A 12,790-nucleotide genomic window follows, 5' to 3' on the forward strand; every position below is an offset into this window, starting at 1 on the left:
ATGAAATGCTTGGGACTTAGAGAAGCTGCCAGGAAGTCTTGCAAGAATTTGGCAAAGGGAACCATACAGAAATTATGGCAATTCCACTAATACATTTGGAGCTCATAGAACATCTTAAACACAAATTTCCAGTGAAAAATAAAGGATGTCCTGCTGACTACAACCATGCCAGCTCAGATGACTGGCATCTTGGGTATGGATTACAATAAGTAGTGGGACCAGCGAGGAGTAGTACAGTCCTGGATTTGCTGGTTTTGCCCTAAGGAAGTACTCGGGCCTCGTGATGTACAAATCCACTGCTCTAATTGAGGAAAACATGAGTTATTCTCTCAGCCCTGGCACATAGACCCCGCAACCTATGCCAGAATACAGCAATCTCTATCTTAGTCTTTCTAGGCTCAGAGATGCTCAAGACTATTTGTATGAGGCAGGATCATTGAACTGCAGATGTTGAAGCCTCTTTAGAGCTCTACGTCAGAGTACTAGGACAAGCAAAGACACAAAGAATAAGAAATGTTCAGATGCAATTAACACACACAAAATGCTGCCGGAACTCAGCAGGTCAGGCAGCGTCCATGGGGAAGAGCAAACAGTCAATGTTTTGGGCTGAGACACCTCATTAGGACTGGAGAAAAAAGATGCAGTCAGAGTAAGATGGTGGGGGAAGGAAGAGGAAGAAATACAAGGTAGTAGGTGATAGGTGGAACTGGAAGAGGGGAGGCAGGAAATAAGGAGCTGGAAAATTGATTGGTGAAAGTGATGAAGGGCTGGAGAATGGTGAATCTGAGAGGAGAGGACTGAAGGCCATGGAAAAAAGGGAAGAATTAGGTGAAGTGATTAGGTGAGAGAGGGAAATGGAAGGGGGAATAGTGAAAGAGAGGGGTGGGTCTTACTGGAAGTTTGAGAAATCGATGTTCATGCCATTAGGTTGGAGGCTACCCAGGTGGAATATAAGGTGTTGCCCCTTCAACCTGAATGTGGCCTCATTGCATCAGCTGAAAAGACAATGGTCCAACCGAAGTGTGGTCTCCCCCTTCCCTCCACCCATCTTCTTACTGTGAACTCTTATCTTTTTTCTCCAGTCCTGTTGAAGGGCCTTGACTCAAAACATTGAGTGTTTACTCTTTTCATAGATGCTGCCTGGCCTCCTGAGTTCCTCCAGTATTTTGTGCGTGTTGCTTGGATTTCCAGCATCTGCAGATTTTCTTTGGTTTGTGCCCAAATGCAATTAGTTGTCTTTGACTGGAATATGGAATTATTATTTAAATTATAAATGATTAAAAATAATTTTTATTTGGGATTCTAATTCAGACTTCTAATTAAATGTTGGGCATTGGGCAATGTGATTTATTATGGTCACAAAGCAGTTGAATATTAAGAGGAAGGGTTAGTTCGGTTTCTGTTCTAGACCAGAGTTGGTATTTAGCACCTACTAAACAATGTGCAAATAGAAATTGAACACGTTACAATGGAGAAGCTTGCAAGTTTCACATATTAACTTCTCCTGTTGGCAAGAGAATAACATGTAGTTGGTTTCTTTGAGCAGAGAGCTTCAGTGAATTCCCTCATCCAGGAGCAGATGGCAAACTGCATGATGTTGCAGATATCTCCAACTTTGGCCTGTTGTAGCTAGGTTCATTAACTTAATTACTAAAATGATTAGCACTGTGATTTCTACTTTACATTGAACTTGTGACTTCAGTACATGACAGATTTTGTTGAGAATGTCCATGCACACATCTCAGTCCTGGCAGATCTTGCTGAGAGACCAACTCTCCATTACTACCCTACCTCTTCTAACACTTTACACTTTACACTTCATGTCCACTCTTTATTTCCCAGTTATGGTATATACGTGAACTAATACGTTCATATCTGGGAGTGTCTGGTGTGCAGAAAAGCCTGATTTCATTGACATAGTCCTGCCATACAATTCACAATAATTTGCATCAATGCTCTGATTGAGAACCTGTAACTAATGGTGTTCATTCATTCATTACGTGTTGTGTCTTTATGACATAGGCGATCATGGTCTTTTCATGATCATGATTGTTCTTGGCAAATTTGTCAATAGAATTGGTTTGCTATATCCTTCTGTTGGGCAGTCGCGGGTGACCCCAACCATTACTATCTTCAGAGATTGTCGACCTGGCACATATTCCAATGTTGTATACTTTTCATTGATGCCTTGGTCAGTCATGTACACTTACAAGGACTCTTACTGTTTTGTATATACATATTAATTTGGATATGAATGCCTGAGGTATGATTAATAACTTTCCTGATGACACAAAATTGGTGATGATGTCACTTGCAAGCAAGTTAGTTGAAACTACAAACTATTTTTATCAAATGCAGACACTCTCTCAGCACAAAGGACTTGAACTCTACATCAGTGAATTGAAGGAAGTTTTCTGGGTCAATATAGTTCAGAATACCCAGGAAGAGATCAAATTCAAAGTCAATGCAGTCAGTAACATGAGAAAGCAGTCAATCTGACAGACAAGTGGGTGAGCACCTTCTAGTAAGATAGCTGAGTAATGACAGATGTTATCTAATCATCTGAAAATTAAGAGTAGAAAATACATGATGAATGGCAGGGCCTGGAATGAATTAAGGAACAGATGGACTGCACTGTATAAGTTCAAGGAACCTTGAACACAGCACAGGTAGATAATATGGTGAAGTAGGCATATGAAATGCATGCATTTATTAACCAAGGCATAGAATATAAGAGCACAATATGGTCAATTATCGAGATACAAGATCAAAATAGATAAAACCCAATTATTTTCATATTACTATAGTCCACCAAGAGAAATTGAAAGTCGATACCCTTGGGCATGGCACACAGAGTCTTTCAAATATTTGGGCATCATTATGCCAAAAGATTTGGCAAAATTATCGGAATGTAATTATCAGCCTTTATATAAAAAAATTAAGGAAGATGTGGCAAGATGGAACCTGATTCCTTTTTTCATTCTCAGTTCAAGGATTGAGTCTATTAAAATGAATATACTGCCCAGACTGTTAATATCTCTTTCAGACCCTACCAATAGAGATTAATCAAAATCAGTTCAATGAATGGAACAAGATACTATCAAGATATATTTGGCAGGGTAAAAGGCCTAGAGTTTGTCTCAAAACTCTGCAATTAGCAAAGGAAGGGGGGGATGGGGCCTACCTTCTCTTAGAGATTATTATTTTGCAGCACAGTTGAGAGCTGTGATATGTTGGTGCAACCCATCATATGACGCTCAATGGAAAAACATTGAGGATCGGGTACTTCCCATCCCCATACAAGCAATTTTGGCTGATAACAACCTGCAAAGGTACATAAATACTATTGATAACCCATGGGTGAAATTGACTCTTAAAATATGGAAAACTACTATAAAAGAATATAATCTAGAGGGAGATATTGCAATTCTTAAATGGTGTGCATATGACTCGGATTTTACACCAAATAAACTGGATGCTAGATTTAAGGACTGGACAGCTAAAGGAATAACAGCTCTTTGCAACATAATGAAAGAAGGAACACTGTTCAGTTTTGAAATGCTTAAGGAGAAACACTTATTAGAAAAACAAGACTTTTATTGGTATTTTCAGATGTGACAATATGTTAATAAGACGCTTAAAAATGTAACCAAGGCAAATACATGCTTGATAGAGCTCTTTAGAAAAGCATATAATTCAGATAATCGTAGTAGATTCATTTCAAGCATGTATAAGGGGTTGTCAAATCTTAAAACACATTCGACTTCATACATTAAAACAAAATGGGAGAAGGAAGGAGGGATAATTATATCTGAGGAAGAATGGACAACAATATGGAGATATCAATGGAAGTGTACCAATTCACAGAAATGGAGGGAGTTTGGATGGTAAAACTTGATAAGATATTTTATTGCACCCTCTCAGAAATCCCATTATGATAGTAACCTCCCTGTTTGCTGGAGAAATTGTGGAAATCAAAATGCATATCATTATCATATTTTTCGGGACTGCCCTGTTATCAAAAACTATTGGAAGGGGATACACAATGCCCTACAAGACATCTTTAAATGTGAAATACCCTTAGAGAGTAAGACCATATATTTTGGATATATACCTCAGGAATGGTGAAAACGAGATAAATATTTAATGAATATACTGTTGGTGGCTGGTAAAAAGACTCTTACTAGGAAATGGTTATCACAGGAGAGACCAACTTTAAATACATGGATGAAAATTACAATGGACATCTACAAAATGGAGAAGATAACAGCATCTGTTAATCAGAAGCTGGAACAATTTGATTCATACTGGGAAAATGGTTTAACTACATAATGTCTCATAGGCCTGATTTTATTCTCACAAATCAATGAATCTGTTGTAAGAAAAAAGATCACTCCCTACTTGTACATAGTTCTTTCCTTTTGCTTGTTTTTTTCTTTCCACTCTTTACTATAAGATAAATACTTTGTGGAGATTTGTGATATATATGATTATATGATATATATGTACAATGTCTGAAATACATCTCATGGAAATGTTTGTTTGATGATGAACTTTAATTTAAAAAACTACAAAAAAAAAAGAATATAAGAGCAGAAACACTGTAGTAGAACTATACAGTGGTTAATTCACAGATACAGTATTGCAAACTGTTTGGTAACCACATTCTAAGAAGAAGGTGATTGCACTGGAGAGAATGCAAAAGATATTCTGCTGGATGTTTCCTGGGATAGAGTGTTACTCATATGAGAAGATTTTGAATAGGCTGGGTTTCTTCCTGGAATGGAAGAGGATAAAGGGAAAACAGGAATTATTTCTCTATTTCAGAGTTACTTAAAATCTGAGTCCATAAGTTCAGGATAAGGCGTAAAAGGTTTGGAAGGACTCTGGGGAAGAACTGTATCAGCCAGAGAGTCTTTGGAATCTGGAAAGAGCAGCTTCTGTAGGTGATGGACACAGTACTCTGATGACATTTCAGGGACATCAAGGTGAGCACTTCAATGTCCAAGGTATAGAAGGCTAGTTAGTGTGATTAGTGTAGACAGGTCCTTGATGTTCATTGTGGACATGAAGAGCCAAAGGATACATTCCAGTGCTTTGCTTCATGACTCTATGACTGGAAAGGAGCAAACAGTAAAAAGAAATATTCCAGAAAATGAAGTTTAAATGGTTGACACGCATAGGTATGACCTAGTCTATTGATATTAATATTTTCTCTGTATCCTTTAACCATCTAAAATACCTGAATTAGACACTCTTTCGCTCATTGCACAGACAAATTAATTGGGATTCAGAATCCTTCAAGCACAAGTAATGTTCCAGTTCTGCCCTCTTTCTGAGGTCAAAGCACCCTTCATGAGCATGCAAAAAACTTACAAGCCAACAGATTAAACAAAACTGTTTCCCCTTTGAAAACCAGCTAATTTAGAAAAAATGCAAAGGTATGAGATAATGCTACCATACAATTTTATCACTTTCAATGGATATTTTGTACACTCATCAGAAGATCGAACTTTATAGGAGTAATTTCATTCTTCATTCTTGGAAGAGTCAGCTCTAACCCTGGTATTAAACTGTTGGTAAAAGCTTGCACAGCAGAAAGCTTCAGTAATAATGCAGACACTAACAATACAACTTTTCAATCTGAATGTTTCATCGGCTTTTACGAAATATTATTACATTTGAGACCTATTATCAACACAAATCAGCATTCAGAATAAAGAGAATATTTTTTCATATCAATGTGAAAAATATCCCTTTGGGCCTTGCAAGGATGATGCTGACATTGGAGAGCCTGAGGATGAGGCGATTCTGGGTAGGTTAGGACTATTTTCCTGGAAGTGCAGAAGGCTGAGGGGCAATCCCCTTCCAGAGGTTTATAAAATCCTGACAAATATAGAAAGGGTAAATATTAATTTTCTCATGACTGGAGAATCTAAAACTAGAGGGCATAAGTTTGAGATGAAAGGGAAAAGTTTTTAAAGTAAACATGAGAAATTCTGCAGATGCTGTAAATCCAAAGCAACACACACAGAATACTGTAGGTCTGACAGCATCTATGGGAATAAACAAATACACCCTCTCCTTGTTGTATGCATCTTCAGACAATGCAAATTCACAACTTCTCCTTATATGCGTCCAAAACTCACAGTTATGAGAGGCTGCTGGGACGAAAAGACCGCTTTTCCGCCAATACAAGTCACATGTGCATGCCTCACAGTCTCACTCCCGACAGTCTCGCATTGGTTTTGGCAGCTTGTGGATGTGTGATCTTGCACTCTTAAACTTTTGTTGTTATTACCTATGGTGCACTGATTTTGTGCTTGAAATATTTAACTATGCTTTCTAAGCGTCCTATGTCAAGTCCTGGGCCCACAGCCAAGTGGCAGAGAACCACTTTAACACTTAAAAAAAAAGTTGGAAATTATAAATAGGGCCACCTCAGGTGAAGGTAACACAGCTCTGGGATGCTGGTTCTGCCTGGGTGAGTCCATGATCAGAACCATAAAGAAAAATGCTGAGAAAATAAGAAGTGCAGTGATTGGTTCATCACAAGTGTCTTCAAAGATTGTTACCAAAGTGCATAACCCAATTATGACAAAAAATGAGAAAATATTGAGTTTGTACATTGAGCATTAAACAAAGAAAAAAAGCAACACTCATTTCAAATCGCCTTCATGTGAAAGCTTTGGAAATTTATGTTCACCTTTGTTCAGAGGCTAGTGAGGAGGTGTCAAGTGATATTGTTAGCTTTAATGCAAGTAGGGGATGGTTTTTTAAGTTTCTTAATCATCACAGGCTTCACAACTTAGCTGTGCATGGTGAACAAACTAGTGCTGACCATGAAGCTGCTGAATGATACCCTGTACAGTTGCAGGCTACGATAGCTGAGTTTGGCATCACACCAAAGCAGATGTTTAATGCAGACGAGACCGGGCTTTTTTGGAAGCATATGCTGAAATGCACTTACATAAGTAAGGATGAAAAGACTGCGTCAGGTTTCAAGGCAGTAAAGGATAGGTTGACTCTGCCTATGTGTTCCAATGCTGAAGGAGACTGTAAGATGAAGCCTCTCTTGGTTTACCATTCATTAAACCCCCGTACACTTAAGGGTCTAGTACGTTAACTTTCTATAATTTATTACATTGAACATTACCTTAAATTGATGAAATATAATATGAATGTTGCCTTGTGGTACTGCTTTTGTGTTGTATTGATACAAAAATGTAAATAAATTACAGGTAAAACATATTTAGGAAGCCCTTCAGAACGCATCCCCATTTTATCCATTTAAATGATTATTCACATTATGAGTTTTCCATACTATGCATTAACTGTGAGGAACGTATTCCCCACATATAATGAGGATAGGGTATAGTCAAATTTCAGGCTGAGACCCTTCTTCAGAACTGGAAAGGAAGGGGAAAATGCCGGAATAAACATGCGGTGGGGGAGGGGAAGGAGGATAACTGGAAGGTAATAGTGGAAGCCAGGTGCATAGGAAAGGTAAAGAGCTGGAGAGAATCTGATAGGAAAGGAGAGTAGACCACAAGTGAAAAAGAAAGAAGAGGGGATCCAGGGGGTAAGGATAGGCAGGCAAGAAGAGGCCAAAGTAGGGAATAGAAGAAGAGGGGAGGGGGAGTGATTTTTTTACCGGAAGGAGAAATTGATATTTATTCCATATGGTTGGAGGCTACCCAAACAGAATACAAGGTGTTGCTCCTCCAGCCTGAGGATGGCCATGGACTGACAGGTTTCCAAAGTATTTAAGAAGCAATGGGTATATGGAATGACCTTCCAGAGGAAGAGGTAAAGGCCGATATATTTAAAATATTTAAATGGAATTTGGACAGAATCATAGGAAATGTTTGGACAAGCAGGACTGGCATTTTGTCCACATAGATGAGTTTTGCCAAAAGGCCAGTTCCTTGCTATATAGCTTTGTGACTCCATGAGTCTATTATTTTCTATGCACAGGCTAGCAGCCCAGAATTGCTACCTGCAGTAGTTAATGTGTGCTGAAACTTATCCCATCTATCTAACTGACCTGAACTGTTTGTGAATTCAGAAACATAGACGCCCAATGGCTGAATGGGAAAGTTCAGCTTTGTGCTGGCTTTGGTTGCTGTCAAAGCTGAGAGGATTTTTCAAAATAATAAAAACAAAATTATATATTTTCCAACTGTAAGTGCACAGGTTGTATAATATAAAACATTTAAGACAAAATAATTTTTAAAAAGAAACTTATTTGTTTTCCCCCCTAGGTAGATGGAGCAATACCTTATCTCCGGCCTAGGTAGCCTCCTTCCTGCCGGCATGAATATCCAACTCACTGAACTCTATTGATACCCCTCCCCTACCCTTACCCCCATCCCTATCAATTATTTTAGTCTGGTTCTCCTTCTCTCTCTTTTCCCCCCTCACTATAATCTCTCCCCCCAGCCCTATCTTTCTTTCTCTTTTATTTCCCATAATTCTCCACCTTCCCTCTAGCACATTTCCCTCCAGCCTAACACTTCCCAGCTCTCTACTTTATCCCTCCCCCCACTTCTTATCCCCCCTCGACCATCCCATGTTACTTCACTCCTGAGGAAAGGTTTCGGCCAGAAATGTCGTTATTACCTCCTCCAGTAGATGCTGTCTGGCCTGCTGAGTTCTGCCAGCATTTTGTGTTTTTTAATTATTTTCCCCTGCTTTTTTTAAAATAACATCACAACACATAATAGCAAAGACCTCTGCATTTGATTACGTGTCTGGCAGTCTTTGATTTTCTGGCATGTTAGCAAGTGCGTATTTGCATTCAGATTTGTTGATACTTAACACAAATTATTGTTTTACAGACAAATATTCAAATAGACTAAACAGATATTAAATGGCACTAAAAATGAACACACAGTACGTAATCCTGAGGTTATAGCTGACATGTATTCCAAAATGATGCTGGTAAGATAATGGTACAAAACATACAACTGGGATACAAGACGAAAGATTCAGGGCAAAGTCAGAGCGCAGTAAGCACAGCACTGCTCCTGTGTGCGATTAACAGAACTATAGACATGTCATTTCCAACTGCCATTTCTACAGACACAATGCAACCTACTCCTGTGTTGCTATGCAATTAAGCAGCACATTCTACTATCCAGCATGTTATCAAGTACCGTTGACTGTACCTTAGCAAAATATATTACAGTGGATGATATAAACTAAAGTACCTATCAACAACATTTGTTCCTTTCAGAATTCTGAACAAACATTATTAAAGGGCAATATGTTTCTGACTGGCGATTGTTAACATGTTTCTTGTGTTCATTACTTCCTCTTTCATTTGCATTACTTCATCTCACCTCGTTAATCTCCTTCTGTATTTAAACTCTGAACCTATTTTATTCTGTTGTTTATTTTCCCTGAAACATCTAGTGTGCACTCTATCAGTTTGGTCTTAAAAAGTCACACTCTTTGGCATGGTACTAGGTCAAGGCATCAAGTAGAAAGCTTTGCTCTTTCTAAAAAAAGGTGGAGGAGAGACTTTACATTGAGCATCCATACTGGCTTCATCTTTGGAGATCAGAATCAGGTTTATTATCACCAGCATGTGTCACGAACTTTGTTAACTTGGCAGCAACAGTTCAATGCAATACATAATATAGAAGAGAAAATTATAATAAATAATAAATCAATTATAGTACTGTATACACATATTGAATAGATTAAAAATCATGCAAAAACAGAAATAATATATTTCTAAAAAGTGAGGTAGTGTTCATGGGTTCAATATCCATTTAGGAATCGGATGGCAGAGGGGAAGAAGCTGTTCCCGAATCGCTGACTGTGTGCATTCAGGTTTCTGTACCACCTACAGTTGAAGTCAGAAGTGTACATACACTTAGGCTGAAGTCAGTAAAACTCATTGATTAACCACTCCACTGACTTCTCATTAGCAAACTACAGTTTTGGCAAGACACTGAGGACATCTACTTTGTGCATGATACGAATAACTTTTCCAACAATTGTTTACAGACAGATTATTTCACTTTTAATTGACTATATCACAATTCCAATGGGTCAGAAGTTTACAAACAAAATTTTAAAAAGTCAGCCAAGACCTCAGAAAAAAAATGTGGGCTTCCACAAGTCTGGTTCATCCTTGGCAGCAATTTCCAAATGCCTGAAGGTACCACATTCATCTGTACAAACAATAGTACACAAGTATAAACACCATGGGACCACGCAGTCGTCATACCACTCAGGAAGGAGACGCATTCTGTCTCCTAGAGATGAACGTACTTAGGTGCGAAAAGTGCAAATCAATCCCAGAACAACAGCAAAGGACATTGTGAAGATGCTGGAGGAAAAAGGTAGACAAATATCTATATCCACAGTAAAATAAGTCCTATATCGATATAACCTGAAAGGCTGCTCAACATGGAAGACACCACTGCTCCAAAACAGCCATAAAAAAGCCAGACTGCAGTTTGCAAGTGCACATGGGGACAAAGATCTTACTTTTTGGAGAAATGTCCTCTGGTCTGATGAAACAAAAATTGAACTGTTTGGCCACAATGACCATCATTATGTTTGGAGGAAAAAGGGGGAGGCTTGCAAGCCTAAGAAGACCATCCCAATCATGGAGCATGGGGACAACATCACGTCGTGGGGGTGCTTTGCTGCAGGAGGGACTGATGCACTTCACAAAATAGATGGCATCATGAGGAATGAAAGTTATGTGGATATATTGAAGCGACATCTCAGGACATCAGCCAGGAAGTTAAAGCTCAGTCACAAATGGGTCTTCCAGATGGACAATGACCCTAATCATAACTCCAAAGTTGTGGCAAAATTGCTTAAGGACAACAAAGTCAAGGTATTGGAGAGGCCATCACAAAGCCCTGACGTCAATCCGATAAAAAATTTGTGGGCAGAACTGAAAAAGCGTGTGCGAGCAAGGAGGCCTACAAACCTGACTCAGTTACACCAGTTGTCTGGAGGAATGGAACAAAATTCCAGCAACTTATTGTGAGAAGCTTGTGGAAGGCTACCCAAAACACTTGACCCAAGTTAAACAAGTTAAGGGCAATGCTACCAAATACTATCAAAGTGTTTGTAAACTTCTAACCTACTGGGAATGTGATGAAAGAAGTAAAAGTTGAAATAAATCATTCTCTCTACTATTATGATGACATTTCACATTCTTAAAATAAAGTCATGATCCTAACTGACCTAAGACAGGGAACGTTTTCTAGGATTAAATGTCAGGAATTGTGAAAAACTGAGTTTAAATGTACTTGGCTAAGGTGTATGTAAACTTCTGACTTAACTGTACCTGATGGGCATGCCCTGAGTGCTGGGGGTCCTTAATCATGGATGCTGCCTTTCTGAGACAGCGCTTCTTGAAAATGTCCTGGGTACTTTGTACGCTAGTAACCAAGATGGAGCTGACTAAATTTATGACCCTCTGCAGCTTCCTTCGGTCCTGTGCACTAGCCACCCACCTCCCCGGCCCCACCATATCAGACAGTGATGTAGCCTTTCAAGACACTCTCCATGGTAAATTCATAGAAGTTTTTGAGTGCTTTTGTTGACATACCAAAGCTCTTCAAACTTCTAATGAAGTATAGTTGCTGTCTTGCCTTCTCTACAGCTGCATTGATATGTTGGGACCAAGTTAGATCCTCAGAGATCTTGACACCCAGGAACTTGAAAATGCTCACCCTCTCCACTTCTGATCCCTCTATGAGGATTGGCATCTGTTCCTTCGTCTTACCCTTCCTGAAGTCCACAATCGGCTCTTTTGTCTTATGGACGGTGAGTGCAAGATTGTTGCTGTGCCACCACTCCACTAGTTGGTATATCTTGTTCCTGCATGCCCTCTGGCCTCCATCTGAGATTCTACAAACAATGGTCTTTACATTACTAAAATAAACTCTCAGATGTGGTCCAAAACTTGAATTTCTGTCATATAGTATATAACATATATTCTGTACAGCACAGTGCAGACCCTTATGTGTCACACAGATTTGGGAAAGAACAAAAGCCAAGTATTGAGAGGAGTCTGGTAAAATGATCAGATGGTATAAACAAAAGCTTTATTCTTGTGTTTACAATAATCTGACTTCCCAGTTACCAGTGTGATATTCTAGCCAAATCTTATTATAGCTAATAGCTTCTATTTTCCATTGCATCTGCAAGCTAATGAAAGAATTTATTTAAAAAGCAACTTGGAACTTGAAATGATCTTCTATACCCATTTAACATCTACTTTATATCTATTCTATACCCATGGACATCTTCTCTGTCAGTGAATCCATGATCACTACCTCTCTATTCCTGATTCCAATTTTGATACATTTATTCTTAATTTTTACAATTAATATTTTAATTGGATCATGACCACTGTTCTCTCTAAGCTGCATGGGTGTGCAACTGCACAGTAATGGAAATGCTGCTGTGCACATAACCTTTCTTGCCACACTTAGAATTTTCTATTATATAATGTCAATATAATTTTGAAATTATGCTATATACTTTTGAAATCTATGATAATATAATTGTGAAATACCTTGTAAAAGAGAGTAATTGGTTAATTTTCTTTGCGATGATCTTCATAATTGACTGAATGAAATAGTTTGAAATAGCTAAGGAATAGGTCACACAACCCTTCAGATCTGCCCTATCATTAAATAACAGCATCAACTCTGTGTTCCTGCCTTACACTGGATATCTTTCATCCCTTGCTTCTCAAAATATATGTACATCTACCTGAAAACTGTTGAATGACTGCTTTTCCTGCCCT

The sequence above is a fragment of the Hypanus sabinus genome, chromosome 7 (assembly GCF_030144855.1).
Source record: "Hypanus sabinus isolate sHypSab1 chromosome 7, sHypSab1.hap1, whole genome shotgun sequence".
Classification (NCBI taxonomy): Eukaryota; Metazoa; Chordata; class Chondrichthyes; order Myliobatiformes; family Dasyatidae; genus Hypanus; species Hypanus sabinus.